Source organism: Oncorhynchus masou, chromosome 13 (assembly GCF_036934945.1).
Source record: "Oncorhynchus masou masou isolate Uvic2021 chromosome 13, UVic_Omas_1.1, whole genome shotgun sequence".
Taxonomy (NCBI): Eukaryota; Metazoa; Chordata; class Actinopteri; order Salmoniformes; family Salmonidae; genus Oncorhynchus; species Oncorhynchus masou.
Window position 1 is genome coordinate 34,444,919 of NC_088224.1, and position 22,054 is coordinate 34,466,972.

Here is a 22,054-nt window from a genome sequence, read left to right on the forward strand (position 1 = left end):
AAGGACATTGAGACACTTGTCCCGAAGCCACTCCTGCATTTTCTTGGCTGTGTGCTAAGGGTTGTTGTCCTCTTGGAAGGTGAACCTTCGTCCCCAGTCTAAGGTCCTGAGTGGTCTGGAGCAAGTCTTTAAAATGGTGTAAAATACTTGTATGTTTGAGGAATTTTAATTATGACATTTCTGTTGTTTTGAATTTGGAGCCCTGCACTTTCACTGGCAGTTGTTGACGTGGGACGCTACCGTCCCGAATATCCCAGAGTGGTTCAATCTCTGCACCAAGACAGTATGGTCCACAGTGCCAAACGCCTTTGACAAGTGTATGAATACAAATACGCAATGCCGCTTCCTATCCAGGGCACAGTGAACATCATTCAAAACCTTCAAATTTGCTGTGACAGTGCTGTGGCCAGACCTGAATCCTGATTGCACACCACTCAAAACATTGTTTTCCTGGAGATAGGCCTTAAGCTGCTTATTGACTAGGGACTCCAATATCTTTGCCAGAATAGACAATTTAGATATGGGGCGATGGTTATTCAGTAAAGTGGGATCACATAATTTCAAAAGAAGTAGGACAAATGATGATTTCTCACAATCTGGAGATTTCATTACATTCTAGAGTGAGGTTCAAGATGCATTTTAAAAGAGGGTAGCAGCTAATTGTAGGGGGTCTAGATTATCAGGGCCAGGGGATTTTCTTTTTTTTCAATCAATTGCTTTCAGGGTTCTACGCATCTCTGAGACAGTGCTTGGGAGTGTCAGGTAATTTCACAGGGGGCTCATGTTGAGCTTTAACCCTATCAAATAATCAGCCTGCATCAAGAAAATGTTGATTAAAAGAGTTCAGAATAGAGGTTCTCTCAGTTACCACCTGTGAGTCAACCAGCAGTTGTTTAGAGAGCTATGCATTTTTTGGGGCACTCTAAACCTTTCACAACATGCCAAAATATTGAAGGATTATTCTGATTATCAGCAGTAGATTTGAGGTAGTCGTCTGCTTTCAGGTTATAGGCACACCCTGAATCTGAAGGCATTTAAAAGCCATACAATCAACTGAGTCAGACCTTCTTGCTTTAGCCTACATAGCAATCCTTATGATTTCAGCTAGTTCATCTGAGAACCAAGAGTTGTCTCTGCCCTTAATTCTGTATTGTTTGAAAGGGGCATGCTTGTTGCATACATCCTGGAAGGTTTTATGGAAGTAAAGAAAAGCTAATTCAACATCAGGGATGAATTCAACTTTATTCCAGGCAATATTAAAAATGTAATGTAACAAACCCTGTGCATCAAACTGTTTCCGTTTTCGTGGTGATGCATGGAGATAATGTAGTTTAGGAGTTTTACCATCCCTTCCACAGGCCACAGCGTAGTAATTAAAAAAATGGTTTATTTGATTTTTGACCTTTATTTAACTAGGCAAGTAATCACTTATATGATTTGCAAAAACACCAGAAGCATTAAAACGACGTGGAGTGTTCGTTAAAATAAGACCAATCAAAGAGGATTTTAGAGGACACTTTGCATTCAACCTTGTTACATTGTTTACAATCTGAGTAAGAGTGTATTAAGTTGATCAGAGTTGGTTGTCAACAAGTCTAGGTTCAGGTTACCCATAAGCACAAATTCAGATTTGACAATCTGTGATAATAATTAAAAAACACCATCCAGAGTGCCAGCAATAGCAGATGGGGGTCTATAATTACAGGATTCAAGGATGCACAGAGATTTATATTCAAAGCCAGATATTCAAATTGCTTGGGTTCGGTAACTGAAGCCAGAATGGTTGATAAAAACATGTATTTTATACATACAGCAACACCACCACCCTTAGATTTGCGATCTGACCGAAAAACATTGTAACCAATGTCTTTGTCAGTGATAGATTTTTTTGAGCTAGGTTTCAGAAAGCATAAATGCGTCCGGGGTCTGCGGTTGTTATCCAATCACTGGTCTTTCTCATGGTACTAATACTGAACCCATGTGCTCTAAACTCACTGTTCTTTATCATGGTATGAATAATGAAGCCATGTGCTCTAAACTCCCTCGTCTTTATCATGGTACTACTACTACTGAAGCCATGTGCTGTAAAATCATTGGTCATTGTGATGTTACCAGAGCCATGTATTTAGAGAGTTAGGACATTGAGGTTTCTGCTAACTCTCTAAATATATGTCTCTGGATGTTTCTAATACTGAAGACATGTGCTCGAAACTCAGTGGAACTCTCTGGGAACAGGTGAACATCTGGCCATGGTACTGCTGTATTCTGGGAGTGTTGTGGTCAACCTGCCCATGTAAATCTGAGTTTCAACCCAACCAGAGCTCACAATCACTCAGCCTCAAAACCTCTAGGACTGGGGCAGCTGTGTGTCTGACTAAAGAACTGAACATGGGCTGGGGAAGCAGACTTTACACTTATTTTTTTTTCTTCCAAAATGAATCTTCAACTGTCCCCATAGGATAACCTTTTTTGGTTCCATTTAGAACCCTCTGTGTATACAGTATACAGTATGTACACTACAATTATTTGTGATATATATGTAGAATAATGATATCAAAGTGGTACTTCTTGAATGGAATCGATATGACTGTATTCACTTTCAGAGTTGGGGGGTATAGAAGTAGGGCATGAATATTTTGGAAGATGTGTTTGGACAGGTTCAACATTCATTCTGTTGTGTGCTGAAACAGGTGCTCTTTATAATAAGAAAATACATATATTTAAAAAATATATATATACAAACCTTTTCTGAATTTTGTTCAACATGTCCTTTAAAAGAAAGCATTTTCTACAGTTCTGTATCATTACTGGTCCCAGTGTGTTTACAAAGATTTTTGCAGAATATATTGAGAGATATTGTATGGACAGTATCATAGTCTATAGGCAAGTCTCGCCAATAAGCTACATTATTGTATTGTAGAGTCATATTGTGAAGAATTGGTGTTTAGAATACCTTAGAATACGGGGGACTGTATATCTGCAGCTGTTGAGTCAGAGCAGTTCCTCTTTAGCTGAGGGAGGGTTTTGTACAACGCTCTAACACTGTGTGAATGGATAGCTGGCACCCTGCTGACAGTAGTAATCTCCTGAATCTTCAGCCTGGACTCCACTGATGGTCAGAGTGTAATGAGTTAATGAACTACCAGATCCACTGCCACTGAAACGACCTGGAATCCCAGACTGACGTTTGTACCAGAATAAACCAGGAATTTAGGAGCTTCTTCAGATTTCTGCAGGTACCACTGGAGATTATTACCAGTACTTGAACTGGCTGTACAGCTGATAGAGACAGTCTCTCCTGGACTAACAGACTGAGATTTAGGAGACTGTCATTATTATATCTGCTGATGAGTCTGAAAAATATAATATAAGTGAAGAAGGAATGATTAATAAGGTTATCACAACAAATAGACATTGCAAATATTCCACATTCTATCATGAAACATGATAAAACCAGATGATTAATTTAAACCAGATGAATTAAAACCAGATTATTTGTTTTTATTATTTTCTTCAATATTCACAAATTAAGTTTAATTCTGAAGCCAAATCAGCCAAATCATGAATCCAAGTTGGTCAAAGTGTCTCTCACCCTGAACAAGGATCCCCAGTGTCCCCAGCAGTAGAATCAGTGACATCATCATTGTGCTGCGTGTCAGTGGCTCTGAAAGAAGTGAACAGTCACTGATCAACACTGGGGTCTTAAAAGTATGTGGAGCAATGAGGCAGGACAGATATGCTATGTATTTTATGCAAATACACGCACCGCGCTGGCGCACACACACAGATAAATGAAGTCTGCGGTTTCCAAAGGTAGGTCTACTGTATATCACATTTGAGAATACAAAAATCATAAACCACATATTGTAACAGCTATATCTTAAATTATGCATAGTTTGACCCGCCTACATAGTGGTTTATGTCCCTCAACAGTGGTTGTCAGTCCCAGGAGAAGGTAAAGGAAGCTGAATAGTAGAATTGCTGCTTCTGCAGTGCTTTAACAAAGTATTCACACCCCTTGACTTTTTCCACATTTTGTTGTGTTACAAGTTGGGATTAAAATGGATTTCTAATTCTAACATGTGTTAAAAGAAATACATAAGTATTCAACCCTCTGAGTCAATACTTGTTAGAATCACCTTTGGCAGTGATTATAGATGTGAGTCTTTCTGGGTAAGTCTCTAAGAGCTTTGCACACCTGGATTGTACAATATTTGCACATTATAATGTTTTTAATTCTTCAAGCTCTGTTAAAATTATTATTGACCATTGCTAGACAGCCATTTTCAAGTCTTGCCATAGATTTTCAAGCCGATTTAAGTAGAATATTTAACTCGGACACACAGGAACATTGAATGTCGTCTTTATAAGAAACTCCAATGTATATTTGACCTTATATTTTAGGTTATTGTCCTGCTGAAAGGCGAATTTGCCTCCCAGAGTCTGGTGGAAAGCGGAGGACATGAACATTATGGGTTTTCCCTGGGTCAAACACTTTCTAACAATTAGCTTGTCATGTCTCTGTACTACAGAATGTATCAGATTGTTGGATTTATGGATTGTTACCAGACAGTGCTGAGACTATGCCATTACTAGCTATACCCCTCGGTTCTTATGAAATATTGCTGTGGACCAAAGCAGGAAGTCTTACAGACATGGAGTTTGATTGGATAGAGGACGAGGTGTTTTACATCAGAAGATTTGATTTGAATAATCCCACTTCTCTGCCCAAGCAAACCGTCACCCTGGCCTACGCTCCCTCAGGTTATTTGTGTAATATAGCAAATGGAACCGGTCTCCAGTTGCGGGAAAAGTCAATGTAAGTATAACCTTTCTGTCTACAATAACATAACCCTGCCTTTACTGTTGAGAAATGGAACATTCCACACTAACATGTCGTTGGGAATAGTTATCAACTCAAGAATCACAATGTGTATGCTTAACCTACTTCCTCGGGAAGTGGAACTACTTTAGAGCTACAACACCAGGCAAAAGTTTGCACACACCAACTCATTCAAGAGTTTTTCTTTATTTGTACTATTCTCTACATTGTAGAATAATAGTGAAGACATCAAAACTATGAAATAACACATAAGGAATAATGTAGTGACCAAAAAAAGTGTTAAACAAATCAAAATATATCTGATGCAGCACTCCATCACTCTCCTTGGTCAAATAGACCTTACACAGCCAGGAGGTGTGTTGGGTTATTGTCCTGTCGAAAAACAAATGATGGGATGCGCAAACCAGATGGGATGGCGTATCGCAGCATGTTGTTGTAGCCATGCTGGTTAAGTGTGCCTTGAATTCTAAATAAATCACAGTGTCACCAGCAAAGCACCCCCACACTATCACACCACCTCCTCCATGCTTCACGGTGGGGAACATACATGCCGAGATCATCCGTTCACCTACTCTGCATCTCACTATGGTACAGCGGTTGGAACCAATCATCTCAAATTTGGACTCATCAGACCAAAGGACAGACTTCCAACTGCTCGTCCATTGTTCGTGTTTCTTGGCCCAAGCAAGTCTCTTCTTATTATTGGTGTCCTTTAGTAGTGGTTTCTTTGCAGCAATTGGACCATGAAGGCCTGATTCACGCAGTCTCATCTGAACAGTTGATGTTGAGATGTATCTGTTGCTTGAACTCTGTGAAGCATTTATTTGGTCTGCAATTTCTGAGGCTGGTTACCCTAATGAACTTATCCTCTGCAGCAGAGGTAACTCTGGGTCTTCCTTTCCTGTGGCGGTCCTTATGATAGCCAGCTTCTTCATAGCACTTGATGGTTTTGGGGACTGCACTTGAAGAAACTTTCCATTTTCTTGAAAGTTTCTGGATTGACTGACCTTCATGTCTTAAAGTAATGATGGACTGTCATTTCTCTTAGCTTATTTGAGTTGTTCTTGCAGTAATATGGACTTGGTCTTTTACCAAAAATGGCTATCTTCTGTATTCCACCCCTACCTTGTAACAAAACATTTGATTGGCTCAAATGCATTAGGAAGGAAATTCCACAAATTAACTTTTAACAGGGCGCAACTATTAATTGAAATGCATTCCAGGTGACTACCTCATGAACCTTCCGGTTCCGGGTTGGAGCGAGCGGTCGCATCTACACTTCGGTCCGCAGGTAGTATAACTTTTCATTACATTTCCATTACATTTCATTATAGTACAACGGTTTGATTTGTCTAATCTTAGCAATTTCTTCTTAGCTAGCTACATAGCCGTCTTTGTATCAAAGATAACTGCGTAATTATCGTATTTCGTCGTCCTAACGTAGTCTACACTGCTCTCTGCCCAGCAGATAGCTAACGTCTACCGTCTACTAGCACTGTAGAAACTATTACACTCAACTGAACGACTCGATTAGTGTAGTGTTAGCTAGCTACATAGTTGTCTTTGCTGTCTTCGTATCCAAGATAATTGTGTAGTTTAGAGTGTGTAGACTTAGAGTGATTATCTTAATTTACCGAGGTTAGCTAGCCAGCTATTTGTCGTCCTTAACGTAAGAGATACTGCTAGCTAGCTAGCCAACAGCTAGCCAACGTCTACCGAATTAACTTCAACAACCCGGTCAACATTCCGCTTCGCTCCACAGGTAGTATCACATTTTCATTTCACTTCATTACAGTACAACGGTTTGATTTGTTTGATCGTAGCTAGCTAGCTACATAGCCGTCTTTGTATCTAAGACAATTGTGTAGTCTAGAGCGATTTTCTAGGTTAGCTAGCCAGCTATTGTCGTTCTTTTAACGTAACGTAACGTAATCAACACTGCTAGCTAGCCAGCTAGCCCCCGAATAGCAGCACTGTAGAAACTATTACACTCGACGGAATGACTTGATTAGTGTAGTGTCAACAACGCAGCCACTGCCAGCTAGCCTACTCCAGCAGTACTGTATCATTTCAATCATTTTAGTCAATAAGATTCTTGCTACGTAAGCTTAACTTTCTGAACATTCGAGACGTGTAGTCCACTTGTCATTCCAATCTCCTTTGCATTAGCGTAGCCTCTTCTGTAGCCTGTCAACTATGTGTCTATCTATCCCTGTTCTCTCCTCTCTGCACAGACCATACAAACGCTCCACACCGCGTGGCCGCGGCCACCCTAATCTGGTGGTCCCAGCGCGCACGACCCACGTGGAGTTCCAGGTCTCCGGTAGCCTCTGGAACTGCCGATCTGCGGCCAACAAGGCAGAGTTCATCTCAGCCTATGCCTCCCTCCAGTCCCTCGACTTCTTGGCACTGACGGAAACATGGATCACCACAGATAACACTGCTACTCCCACTGCTCTCTCTTCGTCCGCCCACGTGTTCTCGCACACCCCGAGAGCTTCTGGTCAGCGGGGTGGTGGCACCGGGATCCTCATCTCTCCCAAGTGGTCATTCTCTCTTTCTCCCCTTACCCATCTGTCTATCGCCTCCTTTGAATTCCATGCTGTCACAGTTACCAGCCCTTTCAAGCTTAACATCCTTATCATTTATCGCCCTCCAGGTTCCTCGGAGAGTTCATCAATGAGCTTGATGCCTTGATAAGCTCCTTTCCTGAGGACGGCTCACCTCTCACAGTCCTGGGCGACTTTAACCTCCCCACGTCTACCTTTGACTCATTCCTCTCTGCCTCCTTCTTTCCATTCCTCTCCTCTTTTGACCTCACCCTCTCACCTTCCCCCCTACTCACAAGGCAGGCAATACGCTCGACCTCATCTTTACTAGATGCTGTTCTTCCACTAACCTCATTGCAACTCCCCTCCAAGTCTCCGACCACTACCTTGTATCCTTTTCCCTCTCGCTCTCATCCAACACTTCCCACACTGCCCCTACTCGGATGGTATCGCGCCGTCCCAACCTTCGCTCTCTCTCCCCCGCTACTCTCTCCTCTTCCATCCTATCATCTCTTCCCTCTGCTCATACCTTCTCCAACCTATCTCCTGATTCTGCCTCCTCAACCCTCCTCTCTTGCCTTTCTGCATCCTTTGACTCTCTATGTCCCCTATCCTCCAGGCCGGCTCGGTCCTCCCCTCCCGCTCCGTGGCGCGACGACTCATTGCGAGCTCACAGAACAGTGCTCCGGGCAGCCGAGCGGAAATGGAGGAAAACTCGCCTCCCTGCGGACCTGGCATCCTTTCACTACCTCCTCTCTACATTTTCCTCCTCTGTCTCTGCTGCTAAAGCCACTTTCTACCACTCTAAATTCCAAGTATCTGCCTCTAACCCTAGGAAGCTCTTTGCCACCTTCTCCTCCCTCCTAAATCCTCCTCCCCCTCCCCCCCCTCCTCCCTCTCTGCAGATGACTTCGTCAACCATTTTGAAAAGAAGGTCGACGACATCCGATCCTCGTTTGCTAAGTCAAACGACACCGCTGGTTCTGCTCACACTGCCCTACCCTGTGCTCTGACCTCTTTCTCCCCTCTCTCTCCAGATGAAATCTCGCTTCTTGTGACGGCCGGCCGCCCAACAACCTGCCCGCTTGACCCTATCCCCTCCTCTCTTCTCCAGACCATTTCCGGAGACCTTCTCCCTTACCTCACCTCGCTCATCAACTCATCCCTGACCGCTGGCTACGTCCCTTCCGTCTTCAAGAGAGCGAGAGTTGCACCCCTTCTGAAAAAACCTACACTCGACCCCTCCGATGTCAACAACTACAGACCAGTATCCCTTCTTTCTTTTCTCTCCAAAACTCTTGAACGTGCCGTCCTTGGCCAGCTCTCCCGCTATCTCTCTCAGAATGACCTTCTTGATCCAAATCAGTCAGGTTTCAAGACTAGTCATTCAACTGAGACTGCTCTTCTCTGTATCACGGAGGCGCTCCGCACTGCTAAAGCTAACTCTCTCTCCTCTGCTCTCATCTTTCTAGACCTATCGGCTGCCTTCGATACTGTGAACCATCAGATCCTCCTCTCCACCCTCTCCGAGTTGGGCATCTCCGGCGCGGCCCACGCTTGGATTGCGTCCTACCTGACAGGTCGCTCCTACCAGGTGGCGTGGCGAGAATCTGTCTCCTCGCCACGCACTCTCACCACTGGTGTCCCCCAGGGCTCTGTTCTAGGCCCTCTCCTATTCTCGCTATACACCAAGTCACTTGGCTCTGTCATAACCTCACATGGTCTCTCCTATCATTGCTATGCAGACGACACACAATTAATCTTCTCCTTTCCCCCTTCTGATGACCAGGTGGTGAATCGCATCTCTGCATGTCTGGCAGACATATCAGTGTGGATGACGGATCACCACCTCAAGCTGAACCTCGGCAAGACGGAGCTGCTCTTCCTCCCGGGGAAGGACTGCCCGTTCCATGATCTCGCCATCACGGTTGACAACTCCATTTGGTCCTCCTCCCAGAGCGCTAAGAACCTTGGCGTGATCCTGGACAACACCCTGTCGTTCTCAACTAACATCATGGCAGTGGCCCGTTCCTGTAGGTTCATGCTCTACAACATCCGCAGAGTACGACCCTGCCTCACACAGGAAGCGGCGCAGGTCCTAATCCAGGCACTTGTCATCTCCCGTCTGGATTACTGCAACTCGCTGTTGGCTGGGCTCCCTGCCTGTGCCATTAAACCCCTACAACTCATCCAGAACGCCGCAGCCCGTCTGGTGTTCAACCTTCCCAAGTTCTCTCACGTCACCCCGCTCCTCCGCTCTCTCCACTGGCTTCCAGTTGAAGCTCGCATCCGCTACAAGACCATGGTGCTTGCCTACGGAGCTGTGAGGGGAACGGCACCGCAGTATCTCCAGGCTCTGATCAGGCCCTACACCCAAACAAGGGCACTGCGTTCATCCACCTCTGGCCTGCTCGCCTCCCTACCACTGAGGAAGTACAGTTCCCGCTCAGCCCAGTCAAAACTGTTCGCTGCTCTGGCCCCCCAATGGTGGAACAAACTCCCTCACGACGCCAGGACAGCGGAGTCAATCACCACCTTCCGGAGACACCTGAAACCCCACCTCTTCAAGGAATACCTAGGATAGGATAAAGTAATCCTTCTCACCCCCCTTAAATGATTTAGATGCACTATTGTAAAGTGGCTGTTCCACTGGATGTCAGAAGGTGAATTCACCAATTTGTAAGTCGCTCTGGATAAGAGCGTCTGCTAAATGACTTAAATGTAATGTAATGTAATGAACCTGGTTGAGAGAATACAAAGCTGTCATCAAGGCAGAGGGTGGCTACTTTGAAGAATCTCAAATATAAAATATATTTTGATTTGTTTAACACTTTTTTGGTTACTACATGATTCCGCACACTGCATACCATCTGGATAGATGGGTCTCGATCAGTGGCTGTCAGTGCCGTTTAAGACGAGGGAGGACAATTAGTTTTTCATAAGCATGGCGTTATTACCTCAAATTGGATGACTGTCAATGTAACAGCGATAGGTTTAGGATACGATATGATACTCAAATTGTCCCTATACCCATCATGAGGTTGCTACAACCTATCCTATGAATGACAGTTTACAACGTAGGTGCATACAGGTCGAGAGACAAATTTGAGGTGAGAGACAGTGACCTTCAATACCGCCTTGCACATTCTTGCCTGCATCTAGCTGATTGAGGGTGTAATCATTAGTCTAATGAGTTTCTATTGGACAAATTCAGGTAGGTTTACCCCTGTTTTGTCCCATTTGCTTCTGTTTTTAAGAAATGTTTTTCACCAGAATCGGTGGAAGGAATACATCCTGATCTCACGCCTAAACACAGTTCACTTTCATAGCAGCCATGTTGTATTCCTTCTCGCATCTATGTGCTCTCCTCCTCTCATCTCTTCCCTTCTCTTGTGGACTTCAATGCACAACACATCTGCTGTATGTGACCAGGAAAAAGAAAACGTTCTAATCCAAATCGCTACACACTGCCTACATAGTTGTCACCATATTAGCTAAAGTCACCCCATAGTCAGCATAGCTAATAGAACTAAGGCATTAGTAAACCCACTACAATCATGCAGTAATGTTAGTGTACAGTCAGTAAGCAGTTACAAATTAGTAAAACCAAAAGCTTACCTTGACTTGGTAGAGTTCCAGTGTTGTGTTGGAAAGTCATAGCCAGCTAGTTAACATAGCATCCCTCAGTTTGAGCAGGGTGTTTCAGTTGGATAAACTAGCTAACGTTCACTGCATTTGTTAGCTAAGTAAGTGACACTTACTTCTCTCTTCCTTCTCTTTCATTTTGGAAGAAATGATTTTGTTCAAAACTGTTCAACTACTGTCTTTCTCTCTCTTTGAGTCACTTACTCACCACAATTTATGCACTGCAGTGCTAGCTAGCTGTAGCTTATGCTTTCACTACTAGATTCATTCTCTGATACTTTGATTGCGTGGACAACATGTCAGTTCATGCTGCAAGAGTTCTGATAGGTTGGAGGACATCTTCTGGAAGTTGCCATAGTAGCTGTGTAAGTCTATTGAGGGGGGTGAGAACCATGAGCCTCCTATGTTTTGTAATGAAGTCAATATACCCAGAAGAGGATGGAAGATAGCTGTCCTCCGGCTACACCATGGTGCTACCCTACAGAGTGTTGTTGGGGCTACTGTAGACCTTCTTTACAAAATAGTGTGTTTTAATCAATTATTTGGTGAAGTATAGCTTTATCTTAAAAGTAACTATTTTTTTATGCTTTACAATTTTATTTTTAAGAAATTCACTGAGGTGTATGGTCCTCCCCTTCCTCCTCTGAGGAGGCTCCACTGGTCTCGATTGACCGTGACTAGTATTGACAGACCCACCCGCCCACATTGTGAATTCTGATTGGAAAGAACGGATTGGCTGTTTGAGATGGTGACAGTGACTGTAAAAGGTTAAGATTTTAACTGACAAAAGATAATACTTGGACAGTGAAACTAATTCAAACATGAAATAAAGGACAGACAAATAGAGGGATAGAAGAAGGAGAGGTCAATGAAGTGATGAAGGAGAATTCCGGTAGGCTACGTATGAGGACTCTCTAAGTGTATCTACAAATAAATGTGATTTCTACAAATTACCAGTTATTGTCAATAGCTTCCAAATGAAGATAACATCAGATAGCAGTTATCATGGTAGATTTATGCTGGAATCTGTGGCGGGGAGGAAATTAAACGTGCAAACATCCCACTGGGCACAAATGTCAAATCAACGTCTATTCCACGTTGGTTAAACATAATTTCATTGAAATTACATGTAAACAACGTTGATTCAACCAGTGAGTGCCAAGTGGCATGTTTGAAATGTTCTTCTACCCGTATCACCCTTATCTTACCACTAGATGGCAGCACCGTAGCATGTCCATACATTCACAGACATGGATTAAATGCATGAAGAATCCGTTACTCCTCCATTTATCCTTCAAAAGTTTGAATCAACTTTTTACACATAGTTAAAATCACTGAAAATTTTAGATTTTTCTATGGGGGTAAAAAGTAAAAAAATAAACTGAGAGGCTGGCCCCTAGAGACATCTGCAGTAGAAGTTTTGCCTATGTCAGTGTTTCCCAAATTCGGTCCTCGGGACCCAAAGGGTTGCACGTTTTGGTTTTTGCCCTAGCACTACACAGTTGATTCAAATAATCAACTAATCATCAAGCTTTCATAATTTGACTCAGCTGTTTAGTGTTAGTGCAAAAACTGAAACGTGCACCTCTTGGAGGGGTCTCAGTGTCGTGTGCTACATTTTGAAATATCTATTTGTGAGAATCGGGTTGGCCGTAGCCTGAATGACAAAATAGGACGCATCTAACTGTTTATGGTTAGATACCAAACAAATCTCTCCCCCTCTGTCACACACACACACACCTCATTGAAAGAAAGTTGACCAGAGGCAGTTAACACATATCATTCCTTATGGTAAGAGAAGAGAAGAAACTTGAGAGGATTTCAAGCAGTGCACAGACTGTTTTAACTGTATCTATTTTGGGGTGTCAAGCACCTTAGATGTCTAAAGTCTACTGTCTTCCAGATAGCCCTTAGATCTTTTCTCTTTTTATTTCACAGACCGTGGAGAACCATAACTCCTCTAATACTTCACTCTTGGACACCACCACCCCGGATTAGGGCCATCTGATTTTGAGCCTGGGGCTGTGCTGTGCACTGGTCCTCCCTGGTAACATAGTTGTCCTGGTTGTCATTCTGCTCTGCTCGTCCCGACGCGCCAACTTTACCGTGTGCCTCATGCCGAACCTGGTGTCCTCCGACATCCTGTGGCCTGGCCACGGTGCCCGTGTGGATCTATACTGAGTGTATAAAAAACATTAGGATCACTTTTCTAAAATTGAGTTGCACCCCCTTTTCCATCACAATCACCTCAATTCGTTGGAGCATGGACTCTACAAGGTGTTCGACAGCGTTCCACACGGATGCTGGCTCATGTTGACTCCAATACTTCACGGAGTTGTGTCAAGTCGGCTGTAATGGATCCCTAATCCGAATAGCTCGCTCCAACTCATCCCACAGAATCTCAACCTGATTGAGATCTGGTGACTGGGCAGGCCACTGCAGTAAGATGAATTCAGTGCCATGTTCATGGAGCCATTCCTGGACAATCGTAGCTTTGTGACATGGGGCATTATCCTGCTTAAAAAATAAATTTGCAGATGGATACACTTCTGCCATGAAGGGATGCACCTGAATGGCAATGATGTTCAGATATCGTGAGGCATTAAAACATTGCTCCACTTTTATCAAGGGGCCCAATGTGTGCCATGAAAACACACCCCACACCATCACACCACCACCAGCCTGTAATGTTGACAAGCGGCATGATGGATGCATGTATTCATGTGGTTTTATCCATATTCTAGTCCTCCCATCAGAGTGAAACAGCAGTTTTTCCACTTCTCCAGTGTTTTCATTCCTCAGCCCACTACTACTGCAGTTTCTTGCTATGAGCTGAAAGAAGTGGATCTCTGTAACGTCGTCGGCTGCCATACTCCATTCGTGTCATGGTACGACGAGTTGTGCCTTCTTTTATGGGTCTTTGGGCACCATTGTTGTACTGGACAGTCAGTTGAGTAGCCCGTCTGTTGCTCTGCACAATTCGTGTCAGCCTCCTTTGTCCTCTTTCATCAATTACCATATTTGACCACTGGCCTGCCGTTGGATGGATGTCCTTTGGGTGGTGGACCATTCTTGATACACACAGGAAACTGTTTAGCGTGAAAAACCCAGTACTTGACACAATCAATCTGGTGCGCCTGTTACCATACTATACCCTGTTCAAAGGCACTTAAATCTTTTGTTTTGCCCTTTCACCCTCTGAATGATACTAATATGCAATCCATGTCTCAATTGTCTCATGACTTAAAAATCCTTCTTTATCCTGTCTCCTCCCTGATTGAAGTGGATTTAACAGGTGATAAAGTATCATAGCACCTGGATTCACATGGTCAGTCTAAGTCAAAGAAAGAGCAGGTTTCTTAATGTTTTGTACACTCGGTATATACAGTGCCTTCGGAAAGTATTCAGACTCCTTGACTTTTTCCACATTTTGTTATGTTACATACTTATTCTAAAATGGATTACATATAATATTTTTCTCAGCAATCTACACATAATTAACATATATTTAATATTTGAGCATCTTCAAAGTAGCCACCCTTTGCATTGATGACAGCTTTGCACACTCTTGACATTCTCTCAAACAGCTTCATGAGGTAGTCACCTAGAATGCATTTCAATTAACAGGTGTGCCTTGTTAAAAGTTAATTTGTGGAATTTCCTTCCTTAATGTGTTTGAGCCAATCAGCTGTGTTGTGTCAAGGTAGTGGTGGTATACAGAAGATAGCCTTACTCGGTGAAAGACCATGTCCATATCATGGCAAAAACAGCTCAAATAAGCAAAGAGAAACGGCAGTCCATCATTACTTTAAGACATGAAGGTCAGTCAATGAGGAACATTTCAATAACTTTGAAAGTTTCTTCGAGTGCAGTCGCAAAAACCATCAAGCGGTATCATGAAACTGGCTCTCATGAGGACCGCCACAGGAAAGGAAGACCCAGAATTACCTCTGCTGCAGAGGATAAGTTCATTAGAAATTACAGCCCAAATAAATGCTTCACAGAGTTCAAGTAACACACATCTCAACATCAACTGTTCAGAGGAGACTGCGTGAATCAGGCCTTCATGGTCAAATTGCTGTGAAGAAACCACTACTGAAGGACACCAATAAGAAGAAGAGACTTCCTTGGGCCAAGAAACATGAGCAATGGGCATTAGACCGGTGGAAATCCTTCCTTTGGTCTGATGAGTCCAAATTTGAGATGTTTGGCTCCAACCGCCGTGTCTTTGTGAGACGCAGAGTAGGTGAACAGATGCTCTCCTCATGTGTGGTTCTCACCGTGAAGCATGGAGGAGGAGGTGTGATGGTGTGGGGGTGCTTTTCTGGTGACACTGTCTGTGATTTATTTAGAATTCAAGGCACACTTAACCAGCATGGCTACCACAGCATTCTGCAACAATACATCATCTCATCTGGTTTGCACTTAGTGGGACTATCATTTGTTTTTCAACAAGACAATAACCCAACACATCTCCTGGCTGTGTAAGGGCTATTTGACCAAGAAGGAGAGTGATGGAGTGCTGCATCAGATGACCTGGCCTCCACAATCACCCGACCTCAACCGAACTGTACAATCACCCGGCCTCAACACAACTGAAATGGTTTGCGATGAGTTGGATCGCAGAGTGAAAGAAAAGCAGCCAACAAGTGCTCAGCATATGTTGGAACTCCTTCAAGACTGTTGGAAAAGCATTCCTCATGAAGATGGTTGAGAGAATGCCATGAGTGTGCAAAGCTGTCATCAAGGCAAAGGGTGGCTACTTTGAAGAATCTCAACTATACAATATATTTTGATTTGTTTAACACTTTTTTGGTTATACATGAATTCATGTGTTATTTCATAGTTTTGATGTCTTCCTTATTATTCTACAATGTGGAAAATAGTAAAAGTAAAGAAAACCCCTTGAATGAGTAGATGTGTCCAAACCTTTGACTGGTACTGTATATAAATATGAACATAAAATAGGATTTCATTGGTACCAGACAGGATGACATTGATTCTGCCTTAAATATGTATAGTAGTAATTTTAAATATTATTTGAATTACCATCATATTTGTATTTTATTCAAACTATCGTCAAATTTAAATTAAATAAAAATATTGTAACAAAAAATGTAAGTATCATTGAATTGGAAATCAAATTACACGCATGGAAAAGCATATTTTTTACAACACATATTACATCCATAGAATGAAAGTATTAATGTATTTATCTCACAAAAACATATATCACATACACATACACAGACATCTTACAACTGTAAGTATTGTTTTTCTGGGAACTATACATAGTCATATAAATTGTACAATGAGCATATGATTCAATGAGTGGAATTATACATGTTTTCATTTGATATTCACACTATGCACATGTCTTCATTTAATTATTCCAGATGTATGTACAGTTGAAAGAAAAAAGTATGTAGGTGTAGGTTGGAATATGTATGTGAACCCCTAGGCTAATGACTTCTCCTAAAGCTAATTGAAGTCAGGAGTCAGCTAACCTGGAGTCCGATCAATGAGACGAGATTGGAGATTGTCACACCCTGAGCATAGTTTGCTTTGTATGTTTAAATGTTTTGTTTGGTCAGGGTGTGATCTGAGTGGGCATTCTATGTTGTTTATTTGTTTCTGTGTTTGGCCTGATATGGTTCTCAATCAGAGGCAGGTGTTAGTCATTGTCTCTGAATTGGAACCATATTTAGGTAACCTGTTTTGTCATTGTGGGTTATTGTCTATGTTATGTTGCTTGTTAGCACAGTTTCATTAGCGTCACGGTTGTCACGTTGTTGTTTTGTAGTGTTCAGTTTTTCCATTAAAATGACGAACACTTACCACGCCGCATCTTGGTCCAATCCTTACTCCTCTTCAGACGAAGAGGAGGAAATCTGCCGTGACAGAGATGTAGCCTTGCCCCAGTACCGGAGTGTGTCATGCCGATGTTGGCAGCAGACAGGCGGCTACTGTGTTGCACAGGGTGCCTGCTATTCAGCGAGTCCTCGTATTCATCCAGGATAGAAGACATTGCAAAATGTAAGGGTGGTCTAAAGCAGAGAAAACCTAACTAATTGTCTGATGTGAACCATGCCTCGAACAAAAGAGATCTCAGAAGACCTAAGTTTAAGAATTGTTGACTTGCATAAAGCTGGAAAGGGTTACAAAAGTATCTCTAAGAGCCCTGATGTTCATCAATTCACAGTAAGACCAATTGTCTATAAATGGAGAAAGTTCAGCACTGTCCTACTCTCCCTAGGAGTGGCCTTCCTGCAAAGATGACTGCAAGAGCACCATGCAGAATGCTCAATGAGGTTAAGAAGAATCCTAGTTTCAGCTAAAGACTTGCAGAAATCTCTGGAACATGCTAACATCTCTTTTGAGTCTACGATACGGAAAACACTAAACAAGAATGGTGTTCATGGGAGGACACCACAAAAGAAGCCACTGCTGTGCAAAAAAACCATATCTACATTAGATATGTTAGTCGATAATGAAACCACTTTCAATAGAACAGTCATGACACAGCTGGACTGATGAGTTCCTATACATGTGGAAACAAAAAAAAGACAACATTCCAACATTCCAATTAAATGACGTCATTAACTATGTAAAGTGAAAAGTATTGAATAAATTGCACAATCAACATGATTAACATATAGTGGAAACAAAGCTTGGTCCTTTCAAAATACATTTGGTTTAGTGTCTAAATATCAAACTAATGTTTGATACACAAATCATTGTCACCTGTTAGCCTATTCTTGCAGTCCAATACTTACTATTGGATGTTTTCAGTATGAGCATAATCAAACGTTGCAATAAAAATGTCCCTTGGTATAGCGCAGCTTGTGGATATGTTGGTGCATCGATGGTGTAGAGAATACAGCTAAGAATACAGCTAAGTTGCTGCATTATACATATTTTCATTTCCATTGAACGCACCTAGTAATGTAGACATACGTGTCAGCTTTTGTTTGAGGATCTCTTCTGTCTAACGCTTCTTGCTGACAGCAGATACTCTTGAATCAGTTCTCTATCAGGATTGCCTGACAACAGTCAATGTGCTGACAAGCTGATTTTATCCACACTTACACACTCTTACTGGTTTGTATGATATCTAATCATGAATTTCTATCCTTTCATTTTCTCAAGAACTCATCCTGTTCCTTGTTCAAGTTTTTCCTTGGTCATTGAAGATATCAGCAGAGCTTTTGCCTTCATTTCCTGAAGTTTCTTTACCCTGTAGATATTTTCTGTTTCTCTACGAATCAGACGATCAATGTATTCCTCTGCTGTCAATGGATTGGGTCTCAGTGCAATCTCCTCCAGTCTTGCCACACATTTGTATGAAGTCTCCAGCAGTTCGATTCCTTTGTCGTCTGCTTCTTTTATCTCAGACTGAATCTTCTCTTCCATATCCTCTGCTGTGATTTTTCCACCTAGTCCCTGTCCATACTTAAATTTGATATTATTGAATGTTTTCTTCACTACTTTGGGGGCCCTCTGGTACATCACCTTTTATTTGACATGATCTTTCCAGGAACATTTTACTGGGGAAATTTTACACTGGCGGTTTCTCATGGCTTCACAAAGAAATAACAGCTTCTGTGGTGCTAATGGACACCTTAGATGACAAGTCATTCCACAGTTGTTGCAATTAGTTGCCATCTTTTCAGATTCAACTCTTACAAATGTGATAGTGATGAATTTCTTTAAGTTCGATCTGTTTGTAAAGCGTTACCTTTAGCTGATCTTCCATCCCATCAATACAAGCCTCAAGATGTCTGCGTTCCTCTAGCACTTCTTGGGTCAGCTGCAAGCTTCTTCTTTCCAGCGTTGTTCTTCTTTCCAGCATTGTTAGTAGGTTGATGAACTTTGTCATGCTTTTCTCTCCCATTGCCCAATGTCTTTTATTATTTATTGTTATATGTGGATCAGCTGATCTGTTTGTGAATGATGTCATGTTGAATTTTAGTCTCTTTTGAACATGGAATCCCTGCTTCCTTAATGGCATTAAGAGCAGGGGGAGGATGATTGCCTCTGCTTGCAAATGTGATGAGTGCCAGGATGTTTTTTTTCAATGTCTTTTCCAAATATGGAAAGGATTGACTCAAATATGTAGTGTTGGGTGAGGGTGAGACAAACCTCATCCTCTCTAAAAACAAACACACGGCATCAATTTGGTGCACTCCATTTTTTGACTTAAACAATTCTTGAGGGTTTTTAGTAATGAGTTGATGGCAGTAGTTTGAGATGCAGTTTGACACTTTAAAAAAAATCTGGTATTAATTGGAATCTTTTGTTGTCCTCGAAATTGACCCCAAGGATGTAGTTGGCAATATAATTGATGAGAGTTGATTTTCCCACTCCAGTCGCTCCCATGAGTAACACTGTTTTGTTTGCCTTCAGATTATTTGTGCCTACTGTCCATCTTCTAACTGTTCCCTCCTCATTCAGGTCAACTTTGACATCTTCCAATGGATGAATTCCAATTGCCTGGTGTCTAGTTAACAAAGGGTCTACATTTGATCCAGTGCTACCGCTTGTGGCCCTGTAATGAGAATATACATACAGGACTATCAATCAGTAGAAAAGTATTGTCACCATGGAAACTCATACAACCATACCATGTGCCAACTTCCTAAGGATTTTGGGTCATTCCATGTGATAATTAAAGTAATATTCATGGGATATTAGATATTTTTCTGAAATACAGTGCAAAAACATTTCATTTAGAAGAAAGATCTTTGACTAATATTCAGACTTCTTGTTCTGTATCTAATTTGGTTATCGAGAAAAAGTGTATCAAAGTTTGTATAATCAACACAACACAAATTGTGAAGCAGAGTATAGTGAGTTTCAACGTAGCATATCAGGGTTGCAATCTAACACATATTTGAAGGATGGGTGTGGTTTTGTTTCGCAATTTAATGACAGTTTCTGTATAAATGTTTCTGCATAAGATGTGCAGCTGTGGAATTTTTTAATCCACGCCTATTAAACCTCAGACACGACATAAACATACCACAGCAGTTACACCTCTGACATAGCTCAATCATTCTATAAGTCATTGCTGTAGGATGTTGCTAATTTGCATTGGTTCATCTCTGTCTCATTTGAAGCTTGACATGTGACATTCAGGGCCTTTGCCAGAATTTTGGGGCCCCATGAAAAAAAAAAAATACCGGCCCCTAACATAGAAATCAGAATGCTTCTGATTAAAATAATGTACTCAACAATATGTGTCATTAAATGTACTAACTATACACTTCTGCTGCTCTATATTTATACTGTTTAACAGTATACATATCAAATAGAATGCATATTTAAGCGTGTCTAAGTCATCATGTGCCTAACTTTACAATTTAAAAATGGTCTAGTTATGCTGCTGCTGCTACAAAACGACTGCCTCACCTCCAAGGTCCGCTGTTTCAACTTCATGTTGTAGACACACGTTGTGATCTATGTCTACAGCAGTAGTAGTACTAACCCAATTTGTAAGTCGCTCTGGATAAGAGCGTCTGCTAAATGACTTAAATGTAAATGTAAACATCTACAGTATGGATAGGTAGGCTACGTGTTAGGTTTTACATTTAGGCTAGCTAGTTAACAAATATCACGCAAATACTGGGGAATACAGTTATTATAATATATAAATAATAGCTAATTAGCTAGCCATGGCTGGTAGTGGTAGCTCATTTAAATAAATACAAATATTTAACCAGGTAGGCCAGTTGAGAACAAGTTCTCAATTACGACTACACCTGGCCAAGATAAAGCAAAGCAGTGTGACAAATGCAACAACACAGAGTTACACATAAACAAACATACAGTCAATAACACAATAGAAAAAATATATGTACAGTGTGTGCAAAGGTAGAAGAGTCGGGAGGTAAGGCAATAAATAGGCAGTAGAGGCGAAATAATCACAAGTTAGCATTAGCACTTGAAATGTGCCGATGATGATGTGCAGTAGAGATACTGGGGTGCAAAAGATCAAGAGGGTAAGTAATAATATGGGGATGAGGTGGTTGTGTGTGCTATTTACAAATTGGCTGTGTACAGGTACAGTGATCGGTAAGCTGCTCTGAAAGGTGATGCATAAAGTTAGAGAGGGAGATATGACTCCAGCTTCAGTGATTTTTGCAATTCATCCCAGTCATTGGCAGCAGAGAACTGGAAGGAAAGGCGGCAAAGGTAAGTGTTGGCTTTGGGGATGACCAGTGAAATATACCTGCTGGAGCGCCTGCTACGGGTTGGTGTTGCTAAGGTGATCAGTGAGCTGAGATAAGGCGGGACTTTACCTAGCAAAGACTTATAGATGACCTGGAGCCAGTGGGTTTGGCGACGAATATGTAGTGATGGCCAGCCAATGAGAGCATACAGGTCGCAGTGGTGGATAGTATATGGGGCTATGGTGACTTAACGGATGGCACTGTGATAGAATACTTCCAGTTTGCTGAGTAGAGTGTTGGGGGCTATTTTGTAAATGACATTGCCGAAGTCAAGGATCGGTAGGATAGTCAGTTTTACGAGGGTATGTTTGGCAGCATGAGTAAAGGAGGCTTTGTTGCGAAATAGGATTCCAGATTTCATTTTGGATTGGAGATGCTTAATGTGAGTCTGGAAGGAGAGTTTACAGTCTAACCAGACACCTAGGTATATGTAGTTGTTCACATGTTCTAGGTCAGAACCGTCCAGAGTAGTGATGCTAGTCAGGCGGGAGGGTGCTGGCAGTAATCGGTTGAAGAGCATGCATTTAGTTTTACTAGCATTTAAAAGCAGTTGGAGGCCATGGAAGGAGTGTTGTATGGCGTTGAAGCTCGTCTGGAGGTTAGTTAACATAGTGTCCAAAAAAGGGCCAGAAGTATACAGAATGGTGTCATCTGCGTATAGGTGAATCAGAGAATCACCAGAAGCAAGAGAGACATCATTGATTTATACAGAGACGAATTTAACCCTGTGGCACCCCCATAGAGACTGCCAGAGGTCCGGACAAGAGGCCCTTCGATTTGACACA

The 22,054-nt window shown here is 42.1% G+C and overlaps 1 pseudogene; it reads right to left on the minus strand.

The window, feature by feature from the left end:
- Window positions 1-1,255: 1,255 nt before the first annotated feature.
- On the minus strand, window positions 1,256-18,477 carry LOC135552132 (immunoglobulin kappa variable 3-15-like; annotated as a pseudogene).
- Window positions 18,478-22,054: the final 3,577 nt, after the last annotated feature.